Here is a 26,892-nt window from a genome sequence, read left to right as displayed (position 1 = left end):
CTTTAATGGCCTTATGTCTCTTTTACCAATTTACTTCCCAGCTCTTAACTTCATCCCCCTCCCCCTTCAGATTTCACCTATCACCTTGTGTTTCTCGCTCCCCTCACCCCCACCTTTTAAATCTACTCCTCAGCTTTTTCCCTCCAGTCCTGCCAAAGGGTTTCAGCCTGAAATGTTGACTGTACTCTTTTCTACATGCTGTCTGGCCTACTGAGTTCCTCCAGCATTTTGTGTGTGTTGCTTGAATTTCCAGCATCTGCAGATTTTCTCTTGTTAATGAGGCAGCTTTCTTCTTGTAGATCCTTTTCCTCCTGCCTAATGATATTCCCGAGAAGGCGTCACATTATAAAACATAGCAGCGGAATTCAGACCTGACAGACCCAATTGTCTCTTAAGGTATGATGCATCCGGAATTATTTCCAGGTAGCTGACGATTTCCTTCCACACTGCTCTGACATATTGGGAAATTGCGTACTGAGCAAGTTACAGCAGTGGTTTGCCATTGCCTTCTGCTGGGTGAGTGTTTTTTTAAAAAGAGATCACCAGCTCTTAACGGGAACCAGCTGGATTCAAATTCAGGACCTCTTGCCCCGAAGACCAGCGCTGATGCCACTATGCCATCAGCTGGCAAATTCAAAGCAAATTGTCTCTATATGCAATAAAATATGAAGATTACATTATTCCATTTCTGGTCCACAATATTTTTGATATGAATCATTCCATTACTGACTACTATGACCATATGCTTTAGAACTTGCTAAATATCTATACTCGTTAACAACACTGCCTTTCCATCTTTAAACAAAACAAATCATCTGCCTCATTTTTTTTATTTGATGGTAAATCATGTTAGTGCCAAAGACATCAGCTCTACCCCTCTCCCTCACGTGTGTCCAACCCCTCATATTGAACATAGAACAGCACCCCGCAGGAAATGGCTTGTCAGCTCATCATCGTTGCCAACCATGATGCTAATTAAACCGAGTCCCACTGGCCTGCAATTGTCCATACCCTTCATTCCCTGCCTCTTGATGTGCCTGGTTAAAGGCCTCTTAAACATGGCTATTATATCAGCTTCTGCTACTTCCCCAGCATCACATACCAGACATTTATCACTGTTTCTTTTTAAAAAAAAACTCTGAAATCTCCATTAATTTTTCCCTTTCTCACCTTAAAGCCATGTCCTCTATTCTTGACATTTGCATCCCAAGAAAAATACTCAAATTATCTATCACTTCTACACTTCATCTGTCAGGTTGCCCCTCAGCCTCCAGAGGGGGAAAAATTCAAATCTGTCCAACCCCATGACAAATACTCTCAAATCCAGGCTGAACCCCGGTGAAGGGCAATGTTACAATAGTCAAGGGGGAATTTCAATGTGCAGGGAGATTGGGAAAATCAGGTTGGTGCTGGATTCCAAGAGGGGTGATTTCTACAAGATGGCTTTTTAGAACAGCTCATGGTTGAGCCCACTATGGAATCAAGTGTTCAGGATTGAGTGTTGAATTCATTAAGGAGCCCAAGGTAAAAGAACCCTTGAGGCAAGTGATAACATGATACAATTCACCATGAAATTTGAGAAGCAGAAGAATACTGATATATCAGTATTACAGTGGAGTAAAGGAATTATAGAGGCATAATCTATAATGCCTCTAAAGGAGGCATAGAGAGGAGTTGGCTAGGATTGATTGGAAAAGAACACCGACAGGAATGACAACAGAGCAGCAAAGGCTGGAGTTCCTGGAAGCAATTCAGAAAATATTCTAAAGGAAAGATGACACAACCATGGCTAACAAGAAGTCAAAGCCAACATAAAAGCCAGAGGGCATATAACAGAGCAAAAATTAGAGAAGTTAGAGGATTGGAAAGCTTTAAAAAAAAACAAAGGTAACTAAACAAATCATTAAAGAAAAGATGGAATACGAAAGTAAACGAACCAATAATATTAAAGAGGATAACAAAAGTTTCTTCAGATACATAGAGTGTAAGTGAGCAGTGAGATTGGATATTGGACTGCTGGAAAATGATGCTGGAGAGGCAATAACAGGGAATAAGGAAATGGTGGACAAACTGAACAAGTATTTTGCATCAGTTTTCACTGTGGAAGACACCAGCAATAATATGGAAGTTCCAGGTGTCAAGGGTCATGAACTGTGTGAACTCTCCATAACTAGGAAGAAGGTCCTTTGTAAACTGAAAGGTCTAAAGATAGATATGTCACCTGGATCAGATGGTGTACACCAAAGGGTTATGAAAGAGATGGCTGAAGATATTCTGGAGGCATTTGTAATGATCTTTCCAGAATCACTAGGTTATGGAATGGTTCCAGAAGACTGGAAAATTGCAAATGTCACTCCATTCTTGAAGGGACAGAGACAGAAGAAAGGAAATTATAAGCCAGCTAGTCTGATCTCAGTGGTTGGGAAGATGTTGATTATTAAGGATGAGGTCTCAAGGTACTTGGAGGCACATGATAAAATAGGCCACAGTCAGCATGGTTTCCTGAAGGGAAAATCTTGCCTGACTAATCTGTTAGTATTTTTTGAAGAAATAACAAGCTGGATAGTCAAAGGAGAATTGGATGATGTTACGTACTTGGATTTTCAGTAGGTCTTTGACGAGGTGCCATACATGAGGCTGCTTAACAAGGTACGAGCCCATGGTATTACAGGAAAGATTCTAGCATGGATAAAGCAGTGGCTGGCTGGAGGCAGAGTGGGAACAAAGGCTTTCCTGGTTGGCTGCTGGTGACTAATGGTGTTCCACAGGGGTCTGCGTTGGGACCAATTCTTTTTACGTTATATGTCGATGATTTGAATGATGAAATTGATGGCTTTGCTGCAGACGATATGAAGACAGGTGAAGGGGCTGGCAGTTTTGAGGTAATAGAGGCTATAGAAAGGCAAACAGATTATGAGAATGGGCAAAGAAGTGGAAAATGGAATACAGTGTTGGGAAGTGTATGGTCATGAACTTTGGTAGAAGAAATGAAAGGGTTGACCACTTTCTAATTTGAGAGAAAATACAAAAATCTGAAGCGCAAAGGTCTTGGAAGTCCTTGTACAGGATTCTCTAAAGGTTAATTTGTAAGTTGAGTCTGTGGTGAAGAAGGCAAGTGCAATGTTAGCATTCATTTCAAGAGGACTAGAATATAAAAACAAGGATATAATGTTAAGACTTTATAAAGCACTGGGAGGCCTCATTTGGAGTATTGAGAGCAGTTTTGGCGACCTAATCTTAGAAAAAACTGGAGAGGATTCAAAGAAGGTTCATACAAATGATTCCAGGCTTGAATGGCTTGTCATATAAAAGTGTTTGATGGTTCTGGGCATGTATTCCACAAGAATTCAGAAGAATGAGGAGTGACCTCATTGAAATCTATCGAATGGTGAAAGACCTTATTAGAGTGGATGTGGAGAGGATGTTTCCTTTGGAGGGGGAGTCTAAGACCAGAGGACATCCTCAGAATAGAGGGGTGTCCCTTCAGAACCAAAATGAGGAGGAACTTCTTTCGCCACAGTGTGGTGAATCTGTAGAATTTGTTGCTTGAGACAGCTGAAGAGGTTAAGCCTTTATGTATATTTAAGGCAGAGGTTGACAGTTCTTGATTGGTCAGGGCATAAAGGGAAATGGGAGGAAGGCAGGAGATTGGGACAGAGGGGAAAAATGGATCAGCCATGATGAAATGGCAAAACATACCCAACGGGCCAAATGGCCTCATTTTGCTCCTATACCTTAAAAAAGTAACAAGGCCATAAAACATCGGAGCAGAATTAGGCCCTTCTGTCCATTGATCAACTCCACCATTCCACCATAAATGATCACAGATCCCACTTAAGTCTATACACCTACCTTCTCACCATATCCTTGAATACCCTGACCGATCAGGAAATGATGAACTTACATCTTAAGTATACACACCACCAGAGTCTGTGGCAGAACATTCCACAGATTTACTACTCTCTAGCAAAAAAAAATTCCTCCTTAACTCCATTCTAAAGACTCTCCCCTCAACTTGAGGCTGTGCCTCCAATTCTGGATACCCTCACCATCTGAAACATCCTCTCCACATCCATCCTATCTAGTCCTTTCAACATTCCATAGGATTCAACGAGATCCCACACATTCTTCTAAATTCTGTACAGGCCCAAAGCTGCCTAATGCTCTGCATGTTAACCCCTTCATTCCCAGGGTCATCCTCATGAATCTCCTCTGGACTCTCTCCAATGACAACATACACTTTATTAGATATGGGGCTCAAAACTGTTGACAATACTCCAAGTGCGACCTGACTAGTGCCTCAAAGGCTGAGCATCATCTCCTTGTTTTTATATTCTACTCCCCTTGAAAAAAACTGCATCATTGCACTTGTCTTCTTTACCACAGACTTAACTTAAATTAACCTTCCCAGAGTTTTGCACGAGGTCTCCTAAATCCCTCTGCATCTCTGAAATTACAACCTTCTCCCCAGTTAGATAATAGTCTGCACTGTTGTTCCTTTTACCAAAATGTGTTATCATACATTTCCCAACACTGTATTCCATCTGCCACCTTTCTGCCCATTCTTCCGATTTGTCCGTACTGCTGCAATCACATTGCTTCCTCACCAATACCTACCCCTCTGTCTATCTTCGTATCATCTGCAAACTTTGCCACAAAGTCATCAATTCCATTATCTGAATCACTGACATTGTGAAAAGCAACAATCCCAATACTGACCTGAGGAACCCTAGTCACCAGCAGCCAACCAGAAAAGGCCGCTTTTATCACTACTCGCTGTTCCTGCCTTTCAGCCATTCTGCTACCTATGCCAGTATCTTCCCTGTAGCACCACAGGATTGTATCTTGTTAAGCAGCCTCATGTGTGGCACCTTATTAGACGCCATATGAAAATCCGAGTGACATTCACTGCCTCTCCTTTGTCCACCCCACTTGTTACTTCCTCAAAGAACTCCAATAGATTTGCTCGACAAGATTTTCCTTGACAGAAACCATGCTAACTTTTATCATTAGACTTCAAGTACCTCTTCTGCACGCTCTTCAAAGCCTCCACATCTGATAATGCAGCAACCAGTACTGCGCACAACACTCCAAATGAGCACTAACTTATGTTTCATACAGCTGCAACATGACTTTCCGACTTTTTTTCTCACCATTCCAACAGCACACAAATATGCTGTACAACTTCTTAGGCACTATTGTTTACCATTATTTACTTATATTAATAACATGAGAAATTTTGCAAATGTTGGAGGAACTCAGCAAGTCAGACAGCATCTGTGGAAATGAATAAACAGTTAACATTTTGGGTGATTCTTTATTCATTTCCATAGATGCTGCCTGATGTGCCAAGTTCCTCCAGCATTTTGTATGTATCTACTTGTATTGCTATTTTCACAAGGAACTGTGAGATTTGCATCCAAAGATTCCTCTGAATAACAATGTTTCTGAAAGTCCTAGCATCTAAAACAGTAAAGTGCAGCAGGGGAATAGGCTCTTCAGCTTACGATGTCTGTGGTGTATACTTTCCTCTTCCAAATGACTTCCCAAAATACACCTTACACTTGTCCACATTATTCTCCTTAATAACTAATGTTTGATTCTTCACTCATCTGATAAGAATGTATAATACAGTACATAACGTGAATTGAAAAAGAGCTACTGCAGGAATTTCATAAAATAATCAGACACATGTAAAACACAACAAATAACCAGTATCTGCATTACACCATGCAATAAAATCTCTTGAGATATCTATTATGAATAATATGAACTTAAAAACTTTCTACCATAATACTTCAAACCATTTGCAAGAGAGCTTGATAACTTATTCAGATTTATTCAAAAGTGAGGTCTGTTTGCAGTAAATATGTTGGTTGAAGTTAAATTTCCACTTTTTCTGAATGTACATGTTGAAATTATCTATACAAAACATTTCTTCCCTTTCTATCAATCACCTTACAAACAGCTGGGATCATTCTAACAAGCAGTAAATGGACAGAAGAAGATCCTGTTCAACCAATTCACTAATTTTAAAAGTAGGTCTGGATAACAGTCTGAAATCAAATAAACAAACAAACAAACATAACACATGAGATTCTGCAAATGCTGGAAATCTTGAGCAGTATTGTTCCATGACTCTATAAGACAAAATGCTGCAGGAACTCAGCAAGTCAGGCAGCATTTCAATAGAGGAATAAACAATCATTTCTTTGGGCAGGGACCCTTAATCAGGAAATGTAAAAACTTGCAGACGCTGTGAATGAAAAATAAGAATAGTTTCCTATGTCTCCACCCCATTTGCTCTCAGGATGATGCTTCTCATTCCAGAACGAAGGAGATGTCCTTTCTTCAAAGAAAGGAGCTTCCCTTCCTCCACCAGCAACGCTGCCCTCAACCACATCTCTTCCATTTCATGCATATCTGCCCTCACCCCATCCTGCTGCCAGCCCACCAGGAATAGACAGGGTTCCTCTTGTCCTCACTTTCGACCCCACCAGCCTGCACGCCCAGCACACAATTCTCTGTAACTACTGCCATCTTCAATGGGATCCCACCACCAAGCATGTCATTCCCTCCCTCTACTTTCTGCGAGGATCACTCCCTACGTGAATCCCTTGTCCATTCATCCCTCACCACTGATCTCCTTCTTGGCACTTGTCCTTGCAAGCAGAACAAGTGCCAGACCTCCCATACGTCTCCTCCCTCACTACCATTCAACAACAAACAGTCCTTCGACGTGAGGCAACACTTCACCAAAGACTCAGTGGGATCATCTACTGTATCTGTTGCTCCCAATGTGGCCTCCCGTATATCGGTGAGAGACCTGACATAGACTGGGAGACGGTTTTGCTGAACACCTATGCTCCATCCACCAGAAAAAGAGGGATCTCCCAGTAGCCACCCATTTTAATTCCACTCCTTATTTGCATTCCTACATGTCAGACCATGGCCTCCTCCACTGTCACAATGAGGCCACAATCAGGTTGGAGGAGCAACACCTGGATAGCCTCCAACCTGATGTAATGAACATCAATTTCTTTAACTTCCAGTAATGCTCCTCACCCCACCATTCTGCATTTCCTCTCTCATCTTCTCTCCAGGACCTGCCCATCAACTCCCTCTGGTGGTACTCTCCCTTTTCCATTCTTGGACTGTACTCCTTGGAGTTTAGAAGAATGGGGGGGGACCTCATAGAAACATTTTGAATGTTGAAAGGCATGGACAGAGTTGACGTAGCAAAGTTGTTTCCCATGGTGGGGGAGTCTAGTACGAGAGGACATGACTTGAGGATTGCAGGGCGCCCATTCAGAACAGAGATGCGAAAAAAAGTTTTTAGCCGGAGGGTGGTGAATCTATGGAATTTGTTGCCGGGGCAGCAGGGGAGGCCAAGTCATTGGGTGTATTTAAGGCAGAGATTGATAGGTATCTGAGTAGTCAGGGCATCAAAGGTTATGGTGAGAAGGTGGGGGAATGGGACTAAAGGGGAGATTGGATGAGCTCATGATGAAATGGCAGAGCAGACTCGATGGGCCGAATGGCTGACTTCTGCTCCTTTGTCTTATGGTCTTTTTTTTCTTTCATGGCCTTCTGTACTCTCCTATTACATTCCCCCTTCTTCTGCCCTGTATCTTTCATCAATCAACATCAGCTCTTTACTTCACCCTCCCCCCAGTTTCACCTATCACCTTGTGTTTTACTCTCCTCCCCCACCTCACCCCACCCCCATCTTCTAACTCTGCCTCATGTGCTTTTTCCTCCAGTTCTGATGAAGGGTCTCGGCCCAAAACATCAAATGCACTCTTTTCCATAGATGCTGCCTGGCCTGCTGAGTTCCTCCAGCATTTTAGAAACATAGAAAATAAGTGCAGGAGTAGGCCATTCGGCCCTTCAAGCCTGCACCGCCATTCAGTATGATCATGCCTGATCATCCAACTCAGAACCCTGTACCTGCTTTCTCTCCATACCCCATGATCCCTTTAGCCACAAGGGCCATATCTAACTTCCTCTTCAATATAGCCAATGATCCAGCCTCAACTGTTTCCTGTGGCACAGAATTCCACAGATTCACCACTCTGTGTGAAAAAGTTTTTCTTCATCTCGGTCCTAAAAGGTTTCCCCTTTATCCTTAAACTGTGACCCCTCGTTCTGGACTTCCCCAACATCGGAAACAATCTTCCTGCATCTAGCCTGTCCAATCCCTTTAGAATTTTATACGTTTCAATAAAATATCCCCTCAATCTTCTAAATCTTCTAAATATAAGCCTAGTCAATCCAACCTTTCTTCATATGAAAGTCCTGCCATCCCAGGAATCAATCTGGTGAAGCTTCTTTGTACTCCCTCTATGGCAAGAATGTCTTTCCTCAGATTAGGGGACCAAAACTGCACACAATACTCTAGGTGCAGTCTCACCAAGGCCTTGTACAACTGCAGTAGAACCTCCCTGCTCCTGTACTCAAATCCTTTTGCTATGAATGCCAACATACCATTTGCCTTTTTCACCACCTGCTGTACCTGCATGCCCACTTTCAATGACTGGTGTACAATGACACCCAGGTCTTGTTGCACCTCCCCTTTTCCTAATCGGCCACCATTCAGATAATAATCTGTTTTCCTGTTCTTGCCACCAAAGTGGATAACCTCACATTTATCCACATTAAATTGCATCTGCCATGAATTTGCCCACTCACCTAACCTATCCAAGTCACCCTGCATCCTTTTAGCATCCTCCTCACAACTAACACCATCGCCCAGCTTCGTGTCATCCGCAAACTTGGAGATGCTGCATTTAATTCCCTCGTCTAAATCATTAATATATATTGTAAACAACTGGGGTCCCAGCACTTAGCCTCGCAGTACTCCACTAGTCACTGCCTGCTATTCTGAAAAAGTCCCATTTAACACCCACTCTTTGCTTCCTGTCTGCCAACCAATTCCCTATCCACATCAATACCATACCTCCAATACCGTGGCTTTAAGTTTGCACACTAATCTCCTATGTAGAACCTTGTCAAAAGCCTTTTGAAAATCCAAATATACCACAACCACTGGCTCTCCCCTATCTACTCTACTAGTATCTTCAAAAATTTCATAAGATTCGTCAGACATGATTTTCCTTTCACAAATCCATGCTGACTTTGTCCGATGATTTGACCGCTTTCCAAATGTGTTGTTTTCATATCTTTGATAACCGACTCTAGCATTTTCCCCACCACCAATGTCAGGCTAACCGGTTTATAATTACCCAGTTTTTCTCTCCCTCCTTTTTTAAAAAGTGGGGTTACATTAGCCACCCTCCAATCCTCAGGAACTAATCCAGAATCTAAGGAGTTTTGAAAAATTATCATTAATGCATCCACTATTTCTTGGGCTACTTCCTTAAGCACTCTGGAATGCAGACCATCTGGCCCTGGGCATTTATCTGCCTTTAATCCCTTCAATTTACCTAACACCACTTCCCTACTAACATGTATTTCCCTCAGTTCCTCCATCTCACTAGACCCTCGGTCTCCTACTATTTCCGGAAGATTATTTATGTCCTCCTTAGTGAAGACAGAACCAAAGTAGTTATTCAATTGGTCTGCCAAGTCCTTGTTCCCTATGATCAATTCACCTGTTTCTGACTGTAAGGGACCTACATTTGTCTTAACCAATCACATATCTATAAAAGCTTTTACAGTCAGTTTTTATGTTCCCTGCCAGCTTTCTCTCATAATCTTTTTTCCCTTTCCTAATTAAGCCCTTTGTCCTCCTCTGCTGGCCTCCGAATTTCTCCCAGTCCTCAGGTGTGCCACTTTTTCTGGCTAATTTGTATGTTTCTTCTTTGGACTTGATACTATCCCTAATTTCCCTTGTCAGCCATGGGTGCACTACCTTCCCTGGTTTATTCTTTTGCCAAACTGGGATGAACAATTGTTGTAGTTCATCCATGCGATCTTTAAATGCTTACCATTGCATATCCACCGTCAACCCTTTAAGTATCATTTGCCAGTCTATCTTAGCTAATTTATGTCTCATACCTTCAAAGTTACCCTTAAGTTCAGAACCTTTGTTTCTGAATTAACTATGTCACTCTCCATCTTAATGAAGAATTCCACCATATTATGGTCACTCTTACCCAAGGGGCCCCGCACGACAAGATTGCTAACTAACCCTTCCTCATTGCTCAATACCCAATCTAGAATGGCCTGCTCTCTAGTTGGTTCCTCAACATGTTGGTTCAGAAAACCATCCTGCATACATTCCAAGAAATCCTCTTCCTCAGCACCCTTACCAATTTGGTTCACCCAATCTATATGTAGATTGAAGTCACCCATTATAACTACTGTTCCTTTATTGCACGCATTTCTAATTTCCTGTTTAATGCCATCCCCAATCTCACTATTACTGTACACAACTCTGTACACAACTCCCACCAGTGTTTTCTGCCCCTTAGTGTTATGCAGCTCTACCCATATTGATTCCACATCCTCCAGGCTAATGTCCTTCCTTTCTATTGCGTTAATCTCCTCTCTAACCAGCAATGCTACCCCACCTCCTTTTCTTTCCTGTCTATCCCTCCTGAATATTGAATATCCCTGGATGTTGAGCTCCCATCCTTGGTCACCCTGAAGCCATGTCTCTGTGATCCCAACTATATCATAATCATTAATAACTATCTGCACATTCAATTCATCCACCTTGTTACGAATGTTCCTTGCATTGACACACAAACACTCTTAGCCCTTACACAATTATGTTGAAAAGTGGCCCTTTTTGATTTTTGCCCTGGATTTGCCTGCCACTTTTACTTTTCACCTTACTACTTTTTGTTTCTACCCTCATTTTACACCCCTCTGTCTCTCTGCACTTGTTCCCATCCCCCTGCCACATTAGTTTAAATCCTCCTGAACAGCAGTAGCAAACGCTCCCCCTTTGACATTGGTTCCAGTCCAGCCCAGGTGCAGACTGTCTTGTTTGTACCGGTCCCACCTCCCCCAGAACTGGTTCCAATGTCACAGAAATTTGAATCCCTCCCCTTTGCACCATTTTATCTTCCTATTTCTACTCTGACTAGCACATGGCACTGGTAGTAATCCAGAGATTATTACCTTTGTGGTCCTACTTTTTAGTTTATCTCCTAACTCCCTAAATTCACCTTGTAGGACCTCATCCCGTTTTTTTACCTACATTGTTGGTACCTATGTGCACCACGACCACTGGCTGTTCACCCTCCCACTCCAGAATGTCCTGCTGCCGCTCAGAGACATCCTTGACCCTTGCACCAGGGAGGCAACATACCATCCTGGAGTCTCGTTTGCGGCCGCAGAAACGCCTATCTATTCCTCTTACAATCGAATCCCCTATCACTATAGCTCTCCCACTCCTTTTCCTTCCCTCCTGTGCCGCAGAGCCATCCATGGTGCAATGAACTCAGCTGCTGCTGCCTTCCCCTGATGAGACATCTCCCCCAACAGTATCCAAAACAGTATATCTGTTTAGGAGGGAGATGACCTCAGGGGACTTCTGCACTACCTGCCTACTGCTACGCTGTCTAGTGGCCACCCCTTCCCCTACTGCCTGTGTAGCCTTTACCTGCGGTGTGGCCAACTCACTGAACGTGCTATTCACGACTTTCTCAGCATCACGGATGCTCCAGTATGAATCCAATCGCAGCTCCAGCCGCTTAATGCAGTCTGCCGGAAGCTGCAGCTGGACACACTTCCTGCACACATAGTCGTCAGGGACACTGGAAGTATCCCTGATTTCCCACTTGCTGCAGGATGAACAAACCACAGGGGCGATCTCAGCTGTCATGACCTACCCAATACGTTGCCTCAACTTTTGAAACGTTCTCCTTTTAAAGGAACTTACCCGGCCTTACCTCATTTGGAATGAAGCTTGTCCTCAGCCTCTGCTCGCCAAAGCCTCTGGAGACAACGCCTTCCTACTCTGTCTCCCTCTGCTCTGTCACCCGCCGTCTAACTGCTCTCTTTAAATACTCCCGCTGCCTCACGGTCCGACTTACACGCGCTTGTGCAGTCGTGCCCCCGTTAAACTGCCAAAGTGTTTGAAGTGTTTAAACTTTGTGTGTGTTGGCTGGACTTCCAGCATCTGGAGATTTTCTCAGACATACTCAGCAGGCAAGCAGCATCTTTAGGAAGAGCAACAGTTAATATTTAAGGTTGAAGTCCCTTCATCAGAACTGCAAGATTACAAGGGTGATGTCTCTGAACAAGTTATACTGGCTTGTCCATGGAGTTCAGTTGTAGACAAACAAAAGAATACAAGAGTTACAAAATGTACAGCAGGAATAATGCCCAGCAGGTCAGGCTGGACATGACCTCCATTACCAGAAGGAATAAAAGGGAAAAATAAAAAGACTGGGCTAATTTTAGCACTGAAGTAATACAACTGATACAAAGAAATCAAGCTACCTGAGGTTGTGCAATTTCATTATTGATTTCAGAAAGTTACAATATGTCCAAACAAAATATGAGATGCTGCCTTATTTTAACAGTAGAGGTCATAGAACAAATAGGTCAGAGTGGAAGAGGAATTCTCCAAACAGCACCACAAAAAAAATTTATTAAAATCTCCCTCTCTCTGAGAATACTTAAAAGAATTATTTTCTTCCCACAATATAACAGAAGGAAAGTTCTTGCAAAGATGAAGTTAACATGACATAGGAATCAGGGTATTATTCAATTTGACAGGTTCATCATTTAACAAAATACTGTACATTAAAATAAAAGGCTTTATGACTTGTCAAATATGGGCAAGAAAACCTCTTGATTGGCATCTACCATTATTAATCAACCTCAGAATCAGAACACTTCCATTCAGAACTACAGACCATCAAGGGCACCATACTGTATATACTCTATAATGTCTCCTATAGCAAATATATAAAGATATAAATATATGTGAGGCAACTCATCAAGAGGAAAAAGGAAGCATATGTTAGATATAAGAAGCAGGAAATAGGAGGGGCTTATGAGAAATATAGGGTAGCCAGGTAGGAGCTAAAGAAAGGACTTAGGAGTGCTCGAAGGGGGCATTAGAAGGCCTTGGCATGTAGGATTAAGGAGAACCCCGAGGCGTTCTATGCGTATGTGAAGAATCGGAGGATGACGAAAACGAAGGTGGGACCGCTAAAGGATAAAGAGGGCAACATGTGCCTGGAAGCGGAGGATGTTGGGGAGGTCCTAAATGAATACTTTGCTTCAGTATTCACAAGTGAAAAGGATTTTGATCAGGATGAGGTCAAAGTAGAGCAGGCCTGTGTGCTGGACAATGTGGAGATTAAGGAAAAAGTAGTGCTGGATCTTCTTAAAAACATTAAGATTGATAAATCCCCAGGGCCGGATATGATACACCCCAGGTTGTTGTGGGAATTGAGAGAAGAGATCGCAGAAGCATTAGCTATGATCTTTGAATCCTCTTTGGCTGTAGGGGAAGTGCCGGAGGACTGGAGAATGGCAAATGTAGTTCCCTTGTTTAAAAAAGGTAATAGGGAGAAACCTGGGAACTATAGACCAGTGAGTCTTACGTCGGTGGTATGCAAACTACTGGAAAGGATTCATAAGGATAGGATCTACGAGCATTTGGAGAAGTACAGTCTACTTATGGATAGTCAACATGGCTTTGTGTAGGGAAGATCGTGCCTCACGAGCCTGATTGAGTTTTTTTAAGAGGTAACAAAAGAAATTGATGAGGGTAGGGCAGTGGATGTAGTCTACATGGACTTTAGCAAAGCATTTGACAAGGTCCCTCCTGACAGACTCATCCAGAAAGTCATGAGGCATGGGATAAGTGGAACCTTGGCTATTTGGATTAAAAAAATTGGCTTAAAAGGAAGAAAGCAGAGGGTAGCTGTGGAAGGAAAATATTCTGCCTGGAGGTCGGTGACTAGTGGAGTGCCGCAGGGATCTGTCCTGGGACCCCTGCTATTTGTGATTTTTATAAATGACCTGGATGTAGAGGCGGAAGGATGGGTGAGTAAGTTTGCGGATGACACGAAGATTGGAGGAGTTGTGGATGGAGCTGTAGGTTGTCGAAGGTTACAAGAGGATATAGACAGGCTGCAGAGTTGGGCAGAAAAATGGCAGATGGTTCCATCCGCACAAGTGTGAGGTGATGCATTTTGGAAGGACAAACCAGAAGACTGAGTACAGGATTAATGGTCAGTTACTTAAGACTGTGGATGAACAAAGGGACCTTGGGGTTCAAATCCATACATCCCTCAAGGTCGCTGCGCAGGTTGATAGGGTAGTTAAGAAGGCCTATGGGATGCTAGGCTTCATAAACAGGGGGACTGAGTTCAAGACTAGAGAGGTCATGTTGCAACTCTACAAATCTCTGGTGAGACCGCACTTAGAGTATTGTGTTCAATTCTGGTCACCTCATTATAGGAAGGATGTGGAAGCTATGGAGAGGGTGCAGAGGAGATTTACCAGGATGTTGCCTGGTTTGGAGAACAAGTCATATGAAGCAAGGTTAGCAGAGCTGGGACTTTTCTCTTTGGAGCGTAGAAGAATGAGAGGGGACTTGATAGAGGTCTGCAAGATTATGAGAGGCATAGATAGGGTGGATAGTCAGTACCTGTTTCCCAGGGCACCAATAGCAAACCCAGAGGGCATATGTACAAAATTAAGGGAGGAAAGTTTAGGGGAGACATCAGGGGTAAGTTTTTTTTTATTTACACAGAGGGTTGTGAGTGCCTGCAATGACTTGCCAGGGATGGTGGTGGAGGCTAAAACATTAGGGGTATTTAAGAGCCTCTTGGACAGGCACATGGATGAAAGAAAAATGGAGGGTTATGGAGTAGTGTGGGTTTAGTACTTTTTTTTAAAAAGGATTATATGGGTCGGCACAACATGGAGGGCTGAAGGGCCTGTACTGTGCTGTAGTGTTCTATGGTTCTAGGAGGTAGCAGAAAGGCTAGGTGTACATAAGTGGATGTCATTTTATCCTGATGGAATGCATCATATCATGTTGAGCAAGACAACCAGAAAAATTATGAAGGCATTGAACACAATTCTCTAAACATGTAGTGACACAAGCATGGTGCATGAGAAATGAAGATCAAATCATGTACCATGTCATAAATGATAAACTTAGCAATGACAGATCAATGTTTAAAAAATCCTGGTTATGGGGAAACTTTATTCATCTGGGACAGAAGTAGCAGTCACAAATAGATTGATTCGAGAAAGACAGCAAGGATTAGTTACTGGCAAATTTTCATCAATTTCAGGTTGATATCAGGAAAAGGCAGTTAATGTGATGAATAGAATACTGTCATGAAATTAAACAGAAAATGCTGGAAATACACAGCAGGTCAGGATACATCTGAGGAAGTAGGGTAAGCTTCAGTTTGATGAACCGTCTTTAATCTGAAGCATTGCCTCCATTTCCCTTCCTACAGAGCTGACATGACCTGAAGAGCATTTCTAGCATTTTCTGTTTTATTTCAAATTTCCAGCATCTGCAGTTGTTTTTAATTTTATATTTAAAAAACCTTTTAGGGCTTCTTAAGGTGGAAGCCCACAGAATAAAATACAATAACAAAATGGAAGGAAAATCTGCCTTGTGGGTGCTATAATAGTGTAGCAGTTAGCGAGACTATGACAGCTTGGGGTGTCAGAGTTCGGAGTTCAATTCTGCCATCATCCGTAAGGAGTTTGTATAGTCTCCCTTTGGAATATACGTGTTTCCTCTGGGTGCTCCGGTTTTCATTCCAAAAGGTACTGGTTAGTAGGTTATTTGGTCATTGTAATTTGTCCTGTGATGGGGTAGGGTTTAATTTGGGATTGCTGCAGTGCAGCTCAAAGAGCCACAAGGACCTGTTTCCCTCTGTACATCTAAATGAAAACAGATTTAGACAGAGACCAATGGTGAACAAGGTTTTTGAACTGAAAGGAAGTACACCATGGTATCACTGGGACAGCACAATGATGTTGCTGGGGACCTGCTGCCTCACAACTCCAATGACCCAGTTCAGTCCTGCACTCAGCATCAACTGCATTAAATTTTCAGGTTCTTCTTGTGATGTGTTGGGATTCCTCCCAAAACTATGTGGGTAGGTAACCAATTGGTCAATGTAAGATTGCCCCCGAAATGGGCAATAGAATGTATGGGGATTTGCAGAGTACAATTGACTATGAAAATGCGTGAGGGAATGAGATTCCTCCATGAGCTGGCATTGATTCAATGAGCCCATTACATCCTTTTAGATCATGAAATATGGACATATAATATGGTGGTTCTCAGGGGTTAGTACATTGTAAATTCTGGAATTGTGTCCTGAAAATAATGACAAATGAGTTGGTAGAATAGCCAACTATCAAAATGCTGAAGGAATGGGTGGACATGTGGATGATGAAATTTGATGTAATTCAAGGAGATAATGCGATTCAAAATACAGGTTTCCCCCACTATCCGAAGGTAGAGCATTCCTATGAAACTGTTTGTAAGCTCAAATGGCGTAAAGCAAAGAAGCAATTATTGTACACACCTGATTTATTTTATAAAGCATATGGAATCTAAACATAGAGGCACAAGAGCCAGCAAGAAAGTTATGATCAACTTTGCTTAGTCACATGTGGGGATGTCTGATTCAGCACTGAACAAGGTCATGAAAGGAACAGGAAGACAAGATAGTTTCTGATACAAGTTTTTAAGATTATTAAGACCCTAGGTAAAGTGAACAGGATGAAGTTTAAAACCAAATGTCATATGATGGCAACTGGCAAAGTAACAAAGGAAAAAGCCAGAGTCGCAGAGCCGTACAGCTCAGAAACTAATCCTGCCACCTCCAGTTTAAATTCCCACGCAGAATATTGTGGAGGATCAAATACCCAAACCCAGCACAGCCCCCACTTGTCCCATTTAACCTGTCTCAATGCGGTCGACTTTAGGACCCAGGGAATTCAGTGCAGTGGTCCTTAAGACCCAGCGGACCCTGGGAGCCAGTGGAGGTTGTGACCCGCCGCCTGCAGTGTTTCTGTTCTGTTGATGAGAAGCAATCGTGATTGAAAATAAAGTGGAAATAATAAAGCGTTTGGAAAGAGGTGAAACGCCATCGGTCATTGGAAAAGTGTTAGGCTACAGTTGGTCAACGATTGGAACAATTTTAAAGGATAAAGTGAGAATAATGGAGCATGTGAAAAGCCCTGTCCCGATGAAAGCTACAATTACTACTAAGCAACACAGTGGTTTAATTATTGAAATATATGCATTTCTTAAGTGATTTATATGCATAGAAAGGTAAAATATATACTATATACTAAGAAAAACATTTGACGAACTGGCGCTAAATAATACTGGATGTACTTGTTCCGACTTACGTACAAATCCGACTTAAAGACGGACTCAGGAACAGAACTCATTCATAACCCAGGGACTGCCTGTGGTACTATATCCTTCTTTGCCTAACCTAGACAAGAGCCTGTCTGTATGCTTCTTGAATGAAGTACTGCATCTGATTCCACCACCTCCTCTGTAAGCACTTTCCAAATGTCATTGTCTGAACAAATTACTCTCACCTTAAAACTATGCCTTGTTTTTTTGACTCGCCTACCCCGGGAGAAAGATTTTGACCATTTACCCTGCCTATGTCTTTCAATCTTATATCATTCAGCACTTCAAGAGGTGGCAGAACAAGTTCACCCAATTAGCCTCTTGCCGGAAAAACATGCCAGCCAATCTAATCTTTTCCTATAACTAAATTCCTTCAATCCAAACAATATACTGGTGAGGAAATCTGCAGGTGCTGGAAATTCAAGCAACACACGCAAATTCAAGCAGGTCTGCGTTGGGAGATTGTTTCGCTGAAAAACCCAACACAGAGTGGGAGACCGTTTCGCTGAAAAGACCTGACCCCCACTACTTTCAAATCTCTTAGTATCTCTCCTTTCAGTTAGTCCTGACGAAGGGTCTTGGCCCGAAACGTCGACAGTGCTTCGCCTTATAGATGCTGCCTGGCCTGCTGTGTTCCACCAGCATTTTGTGTGTGTTGTTTGAATTTCCAGCATCTGCAGATTTCCTCGTGTTTGCAGAGTGGGAGACCATTTCGCTGAACACCTACACTCTGTCCGCCAGAGAAAGCAGGATCTCCCAGCGGCCACACTTTTTAATTCCACGTCCCATTCCCACTCTGATATGTCTATTCATGACCTCCTCTACCGTCAAGATGAAGCCACACTCAGGCTGGAGGAACAACACCTTATATTCCGTCTGGGTAGCCTCCAAACTGATGGCATGAACATTGATTTCTCTAACTTCCGTTAATGCCCCCCCTCCTCTTCTTCTTACCCCATCTCTTATTTATTTATCCCCCCCTTTTTTTTCTCTCTGCCCCTCTCACAATCACTCCTTGCCTGCTCTCCATCTCCCTCTGGTGCTCCCCTCCCCCTTTCTTTCTACCTAGACCTCCCGTCCCATGATCTTTTCCCTTCTCCAGCTCTGTATTCCTTTTGCCAATCAACTTTGCGGCTCTTGGCTTCATCCCTCCCCTTCCTGTCTTCTCCTATCATTTCGGATCTCCCCCTCCCCCTCACAAATCTCTTACTATCTTTTCTTTCAGTTAGTCCTGACAAAGGGTCTCGACCCGAAACGTCAACTGTACTTCTTCCTATAGTTGCTGCCTGGCCTGCTGCGTTCTACCAGCATTTTGTGAATATACTGGTGAATTTCCTCTAAATCTTCTCCAGCACATTCTTCTTATAGAGTGGTAACCAGAACTACATTTAACACTCCCAAATGTGGACTCCTGAACTGCAATTAATGTTCACACTGGGTTCTCCTTTACAGTGGAGAAATCATACAAGTATATTGGCTGTGCAGAACACCTGTATTCAGACTGCAGGGGGGACCTTGACCTTCCTGTTATCTGATAGTTTAATTCTCCATCCCACTCTGGCCTCCCACATGGTTACAAGGCCCAAAGAATGCTTGAGAAACAGCATTTTATCCTCCATTTAAGCACATTGATCCCCTGGACAATAACGAATTTGGACTCATTCTGGCAACCCAATCAGCAGCAGCAGCAGGCCACAGTGATGAGGTTTCTATCAGATCGGCGAAGCTTGTTTAAAAGTACAGAAGGGACAAGTGGGGCAGCCATTGTTGGGAGTAGGAATGCCAGGCTTTGGCTCAAAGGAGGCTTTGGCTTGAAAGAGGTGTTAGCTCTGATTAAGCTTCAGTTAAGCTCTCCTTTTCCCCCTCTTACTGTACTTGGTGTAGTACATAGTAGTTGTGTGTTCTTCATGCCAGATGTTGGAGTCCTGAGAGACCCAGAGTCAGCCAGGGAACTACATCTGCATGGTGCATCCAGCTGCAGCTCCTTGAAGACTGTTATGGATCTGGAGCAGCAGCTGGATGACCTTCGGCTTGTATGGGAAAGTGAGGACATAATTGATCAGAGTTACAGAGAAGTTATCACCCCAAAGTTGCAAGAGGCGAGTAGCTGGGTGACTGTCAGGAGAAACGGGAATGTGAATAAGCAGTTAGTGCAGAGCACCACTAGGCCATTCCCCTCAAAAATAAGTATACTGTTTTGGATAATTTTGTTGGGGTGGTGGTGGGGGGGGGAGTGACTTCCCAGGAGAATCCCACAGAAACCAGATCACTGGCACTAAGCATAGATCCATGGTGCAGAAGGGAAAGAGGAAGAAGAGGAGAGTGGTAGTGATCGGAGACTCAATAGTCAGGGGAACAAACAGGAGATTCCATGAATGTGAACAGGAACCTGAATGGAATGTTACCTCCCAGGTACTTGGGTCAGGGATGTCTTGGATTGCGTCCACAACATTTTGAAGAGGGAAGGAGAGCAGACAGGTACCTTGGCACATATTGGTACTAATGACTTATTGGTACTAATAAGGAAAAGCAAAGAGGTCCTGAAAAGAGAATTTAGAGAGCGAGTAGAAAGCCAAGAAGCAGGACTTCCCGACTAGTCATTTCTGGACTGCTGCCTGTGCCACACACTAGTGACTGTAGAACAGAATGATTTGGCAAATTAATGCATGGCTGAGAAGCTGGTGGAGGGGGCAGGGCTTCGGGCTCTTGGATCATTGGGATCTCTTCTGGGGGAGGTATGATCTGTTTAAAAGAAACAGAGGCTGATTGGTAGGAGGCACCGAGTGGGAATAAAAGTATCCTTTTCTGGTTTGCTGCCAGTGACTAGTGGTGTTGGGACCACTTTTTTAAAAAATATTTTATATCAATGATTCAGATAATGGAATAGTTGGCTTTGTTGCCAAGTTTGCAGATAATACAAAGATTGGTGGAGGGACAGGTAGTGTTGAGGAAACAGGCAGGCTGCAGAAGGACTTAGACAGATTAGAAGAATGGGCAAGAAATTGGCAAATTAAATACAATGTTAGAAAATGCATGGTCATGCACTTTGGTAGTAGAAATAAATGTGCAGATTATTTTCTAAACAGGGGGAAAATTCAAAAATCTAAGATGCAAAGGAAGCTGGGAGTCCTTGTGCATAATCCTTTGGGACCCCAAACGTTAACTCAGGGGTCACCAACCTTTCTTGCACCGCAAACCGGTCAACTGGGGGGAGGGGGGAGTGTTAATCACGACTGGAATATAGGTGATAAGCCAACTATAAGTCACTTATAAGTGGCTAATACACTCAATTTCATTTCTAAAAGGGTTTATCTAACAAATTTAATATTAAATACAAAGCACATATTTTTCTTTCATGAATATAGTGATAAGTCAATAGCATCATTACATTTTAACTAACGCTTGGATATTAAACGCCCAGCACATATTTTCCTCGTATGAGCATATAAAATCATTGCAACACACCAATATTGCTGAATCAGTGGGAGCCTGCAACAAGATGGTCCCATCGAGGGGTGATGGGAGACAGCGATACTCAAAGGGGGTTTCTTATGTCCAATCTATTCCATAAATTAGTTTTCTTGGCTCTCAGCACTTGCTTCTGTCCTGCTTGCTCATGTTTTCTCCACTCAAAAAACTCAACAGGTTTGTCTTTAAGTGCAAGGTGCTAGGACTCAAGGTGCCGAAGCAGGCTTCATGGCCTCATTAGACAGTCTCCGGGCCCAAACTCCAGCCTCTTGCCCACCTGCCGCCAGACACCTTGGCCAGATGCTGCTAGTCGTGGGTGGAATGAGAGGACAAGGTAAGGGTCCCTGTGCCAGGGCCGCGGTGGTTGTAGTCTGGAGAGTGCGACTGACCGAGCGAGAAGTGCGACAGGGCACATGCCTGCCCCCCCCCCCCCCCTGTAGATAGGTAGGATCTATCGGCCGACAAAAGTTTGGCTCGAGGGATGACTTTCAGTAGATCACAGCGAAGTAGTTGCTCTGCTACTTACGAAACCCTGAGCCAGAATTAGGTCGTCTGCGAATATTTTACAACCAGGTTCCCCACGAACATTCAGTGTGGTAAACTGGTTTAGAGGCGGCGCTCCAGGCCAGTACCAATGGCACTTCTCGCCGGCCGCACTAAGTGGCCGGATACTCAAGGCCAAACAGTGATCCCTGGCGCGAGGGTATCACTACATTTAGGTGACTGATGACCTCGCGTGCATTCAAGTTCAACAGTGGGCGTGACAGGGAATGAGGAAAGGTGCAGCTGACTCATATTGTTTCATATCGACAAATCATATTGTTTCCTCGCGGCCCGGTAGCACATGCTTTGCGGCCCGGTGGTTGAGGACCACTGCATTAACTTGCATGTAGAGTTAGTGGTGAGGAAGACAAATGCAAGAGGTCAGGAATACAAGAGCAGGGATGTGATGCTGAAGCTTTATGGGGCACTGGTAAGGTCCCACCTTGAGTACTGTTACAATTTTGGGTTCCTTGTCGAAGAAAAGATGTGTTAGTATTGGAGTGGGATTAGAGGGGGGATGACTCCGGGAATGAAAGGGTTATCATACAAGGAATGTTTGATAGCTCTGGGTCTGTATGCACTGGAATTTAAAAGGATGGGGTGGGAAAAGATCTCATTGAAACCTTTCGAATGTTCAAAGGCCTAGACAGAGTAGATGTGGAAAGGATGTTTCCCATGATGAGGGAGTTTAGGACAAGAGGGCACAGCCTCAGGATAGAGGGGTGCCCATTTAAAACAGATGCAGAGTATGCTTAATCTTGCACTGTATTAATGCTCCTCATTGGGATTTGGGGTTTTTAATTTTGTAAAATGTTTTGAAAAACTAATTTAAAAAAATTTTTAAAAAACAGATGTAGAGAAATTTCTTTAGCCAGAGGGTGGTGAATCTGTGGCGGCCAGGTCGTTGAGTGTATTTAAAGCAGAGTTTGATAGGTTCTTGATGGGACACGGCATCAAAGGTAACAGGGAGAAGGCCAGGTAGTGGGGCTGAGGAGGGGGGGAAAGGATCAGACATGATTGTATGACACAGCAGACTCAATAGGGCAAATGGCTTAATTCTGCTCCTATGGTCTTATAGAAAACTTGATTGTGTCTGCATCAATCATCCATTTATGATATTGGTTCAGCTTGTTTCTCTCCACCCTCCTCACCCCACATCCTCCCTTATATTGCCTTTCTCCTCTCTCTAGGAGTAGAGGTCACACTCAGCCTCACCTGCTTGGCATTTCTTTTTATTCTGCATTTTGTAATTCCCACATTCTATTGTCTATATCTAACTTCTCACTCTAACTTTTACCATTGACTTACCGGCCTCATAACCTCGATCCTCATGGTCACCCAGTTTTACCCATTTAGAGGCACACCACCCACTCTGCAGTTTAAATTTCTTTTGTGTCCTTTCTAGTTCTGATGGTATGTCTTTGACTTCAAATGTAAGCTTTGTTTCTCTTCTTACAGGTATGCCGAAATCTGTTGAGCCTTTTCTTTATTTTGTATTTCCAGCTTTAGTAGTTATTTTGATATTCACATCCTAAGATTAACCACCTTCAGTTGCCATAACTGAAGAGATAAAGGGATAGCTGAATGTGCAGAAAGAGTCAAAGGACATCAAATACAAAATGAACTTCATGTGAACTGAGTTTACAAGGCTTAACAAGTATATATGAAACTAAACATTTGGATTAGGCAATATCAAGTTAATATTCAACTGGTTGCAATTTTTATTCATACTACATTTGAAAATCATGATCTCCCTTACAGTTAAGAAACAATTCAATTGCTCAATGGAATAACACCCCATCATTTGACAAGTAGTCTGGCAAATTTAAGAGTCTTCCCTTCCTTTTCGTTCCTATTTCACACACATTGTTGAAAGAATACCAAAATGCTCTGTCCAGTAGACACACTGTCTTTAACTATGAATTTATACATTCATAGTGTTATACAGTACAGAAACAGGCCTTTCAGCCAAACTCTATCATACAAACTAGACCAGGGGTTGCCAACCTTTTACACTCCAGGCGTCAATTTTTTCCACGCATGAGTTCAGCTGCGCCATACAACTCTTGTACCCCCATTCAATTCTTGGAAAAATATGTTAATATAGACATATTTAGCATTTTACATGATATATTGATTAAAATAAAAACAAGATAAACATTACTTACCTTAATGAGACTTTTGAGTCTGTTTTGATTTCGCCAAGCTTTTAATGTTTGGAGTTAAATTAGTTACTGAGAGCAACAGAGAGTTCTTCAAATTTGAATCAGTCAATCATGACCTCGTTGTGTTTTTAATCAATTTCATGGCTGAAAATTCTTGTTCACATCTGTACATCGTTCTGAAATGACAGATGTAACTCTGGGCAAATTTTCTTAGTTCTGGAACATGTTCACAGGGTAATAATTGCCAGAAATTAATCATGTCAGAAGCATTTGAGACAGAGGGAAGCTCATCAAATTTCATGTTCAATAATTGATTTGTTTTCAAGTCAATAAGTTCCATTTGTATGTTACTAGGCATCTTCATGATTTTTTTGTTCACCAGGTGAAAATGGGTTTATAAATGCAAGTATCCAGTCTTCTTAAGCAAACTCACAAAAAAGACTTTCAAATGACTCTTGCAATAACCTGATTTTTTTTTCTATTTTGTAAAATTGCCATTATCTCAGCACATTCACTCTGCTCTTTTAAGTGCGGAAACTGGCTTAAATCCTCATTTAAGGTGAACAGTTTTAACTTCATCTTGAATGCATTGATATGATTTACGAAGCTGGGAAACAATTTGTTCTTGCCCTGGAGTTTCAAATTTATATCATTGAGATGGCTGGGAACATCAACTAAAAATGTTAAATCAAAGAGCCAATTGTCATCACATAACAGGGCTCTTTCCTCAGGCAACTCATTTTTCTCTTCTAGAAAATTACGAACAGTATTTTTCAGTTTCCAAAATCTACTCGGAAAGCCTACTTGTCCTCTAGAAAGCCAACAAAGGACAAGATCACCGTATTCCAAATCTAACATTTCACAATATTCTCTGAACTCTCGTCTGTTTAATCCTCTTGCTCTAATTTTATTCACACATTTCACAACCAGTAACATAACATGCTGCAAATTTAAAGTATTTCCACACAGAGACTCTTGGTGTATAATGCAATGATATTTTAGTAGAGGACGACCTAAAAAGTTTTCAAGCAAGGTTGTAGTCCCAGTGGCTTTACCTATCATTGACGCGCTTCGTCAGTGCAAACACCGATGAGTTTACTACAATCTAGTTGTAGATTTTCTAGGCATGATTTTACTTTGTCAAATATGTCTGATCCTCTTGTTTTTCCATGAAGCGACTCAAGACCAATAAGTTCTTCAAAGATGCTAAAATTATCATCAATTCCTCTTATAAAAATGTTTAACTGGGCTACATCACATACGTCAGCAGATTCGTCCAAAGCTAAAGAAAGTACAAGCAAGGACAAGGTCTTTCAGTTGCTCAGATACATCATGACACTGTTCTTCGGTATGTCTCGGAACTGATGCCTTCACAGAGCAAATTTCTCTACATTCCTTTCGATATTTTTATCACCAAGACATCTTGCAAATATTTGGAGACAAGGCTTAACAATTTCTTCTCCATCAGAGAAAGACTTCCGTTTTTTGGCCAACATTAAAGCAATTTCATAGGACGCTTCTGGCATCGCCAAACTTTCACAGCTTCTTTTAACAAACATATTTTGTCTTCCTTTTTCTTAATCACATATTCTTTCTGTAACTCAGACCCAAGCAATAGCTTCAGTTTTCCTTCTATTTCAGTCTGATGTTGTGTTGTATAGTGTCTACTAAGATTATGTCTTCTATTATGTGAGAAAGTGTTTTCACAAACAATGCACAACAGTTTTCCTGACATACCTGCTATAAATAAGAACTCATTTTCTCACTGTTCATTGAAATCACTTTCTGCTTTTTTTTTGCTCATTTTCTTTTCCACTGTGATGGGTAACTGAATATAAAAACAAGGCTTGTTATATACCCCTAGAGTTCATTTTGTCTGTGGACTGTCACTTTAAAACGCCAAGAGAATGAGACTGACTTTTGGACACTGTTGGATTACTACAGACTACAAAATTGTTTGGTTACTATGGTGACAGAGGTGGAGTTATTTGACGGACAATGAACGTTTACATTTTTTCTGCAGCCAGTTTTGAAAATACAATGACACAGAGACACACACAGTCAAAGTCAAGATGGATTTGGTCAATGGAAGACACCAGTGAGTGTGGTCGCTGGTTTAAACTTTCAGTAGCCCAAAGGGGTGAGTTGCGATAGATCCAGAGTATTGATAAATAGAAGAAGTTTGCAGAGGGGAGAGGACAGGAAGGTTTGAAACAGAAGAAACCTAGTGACAAAGAGATCACTGTTTGGACTCTCTCTCCAAGTAGCCCATAAGGGTGAGTTTGATTCCATTCTAATACGAAAGTGTGATTGTCACATAGTTAATCCACAGCAGTGGGTTCTCTGGTGAGGGGAAACCTTTGTGAATGCCACATGTGTGTTTACCCTTGTCTGGGTGTGGTATTTCACTGAAGAAGGCACCCCTGTAGCAAATCACTGTTGGAGTTACTTCGTATGTCGTGGAACTGGATAAGTGGCTATCACATTGTGTGGCTGGGGTAACCTTGTGGAATCTACTGGTGTGTGTACCCTTGCCTGGGTGGTAGTTTTCCCTGGAAGAGGGTCCCCTTTGTGATAAGCTACTGTTGGTGATAATCTATCCATGGATTCAGTTTGAGTATCCTGTGGCCACTACTTTGGGATGTCCCATCACTGAATTCGGGTATGTACCACTTGTGTTGAAAGGATATTCATTGAAGATCACTGTCAGTGATACTTCATGTGTGGAGTGGAACAACTTCGGAGATAAAACCTACTGCTATTGTTATTTTGTATTGCTGTTGTGGAATATCGATGTAATTGCCTTCTCACAACATTCACCTTTGGATTACAAATATCTCACATTAATTAACCTGAGGATTGAACTGAATTTTCTTATATACCATTGTAAGTCTGTAACTCTTGCCACTTGAGCTTGAATGAGTTTGGGAACTTGATTTTTACACCTATAAATGTATAATACTGCTAACTCTTGATTTACCTGGTTTAAATTACTATATTTGGTAGTTACGAATAAAATAGTGATTTGTTAACAGCAACACCAGACTCCAGAGGTATTCTATTGCTGATGATACTTTTACGTGTACGTAGCAGGCTTAATTTTCGGAAAAGTTCAAAACTGCAAATGTTCACAACGGACAAACAAAGCACAACTCTGTAGAGCATGAGTGTCAATTGTACTGTTCCAGACACCTGGCGCCTCAGGATCAAACAAGAACCAAACGAGTATGGAACAACTGCAGAACAAAAGTCCTTCTTTCCTAGTTTGACTCATTGAACATTTTTAAATTGAAAACAGATTAATGTGAAAGAAGGTAACATTCACCAAAAGATATGCACATAATAAAATTGCTAAAAATAATTGCTAAGTTT

General features: G+C 42.2%; 1 protein-coding gene across 7 annotated transcripts in view; it reads right to left on the bottom strand.

Annotated features, from left to right (window-relative positions):
- The window catches only part of akt3a (v-akt murine thymoma viral oncogene homolog 3a), a 442,785-nt gene that overhangs the window by 220,773 nt on the left and 195,120 nt on the right, over window positions 1–26,892 (bottom strand). The window lies entirely within an intron of this gene.

Source organism: Hemitrygon akajei, chromosome 7 (assembly GCF_048418815.1).
Source record: "Hemitrygon akajei chromosome 7, sHemAka1.3, whole genome shotgun sequence".
NCBI classification, from domain to species: Eukaryota; Metazoa; Chordata; class Chondrichthyes; order Myliobatiformes; family Dasyatidae; genus Hemitrygon; species Hemitrygon akajei.
The sequence above is the reverse complement of the archived record's forward strand: the minus strand, read 5'-3'. Positions and strand labels throughout refer to the sequence as shown.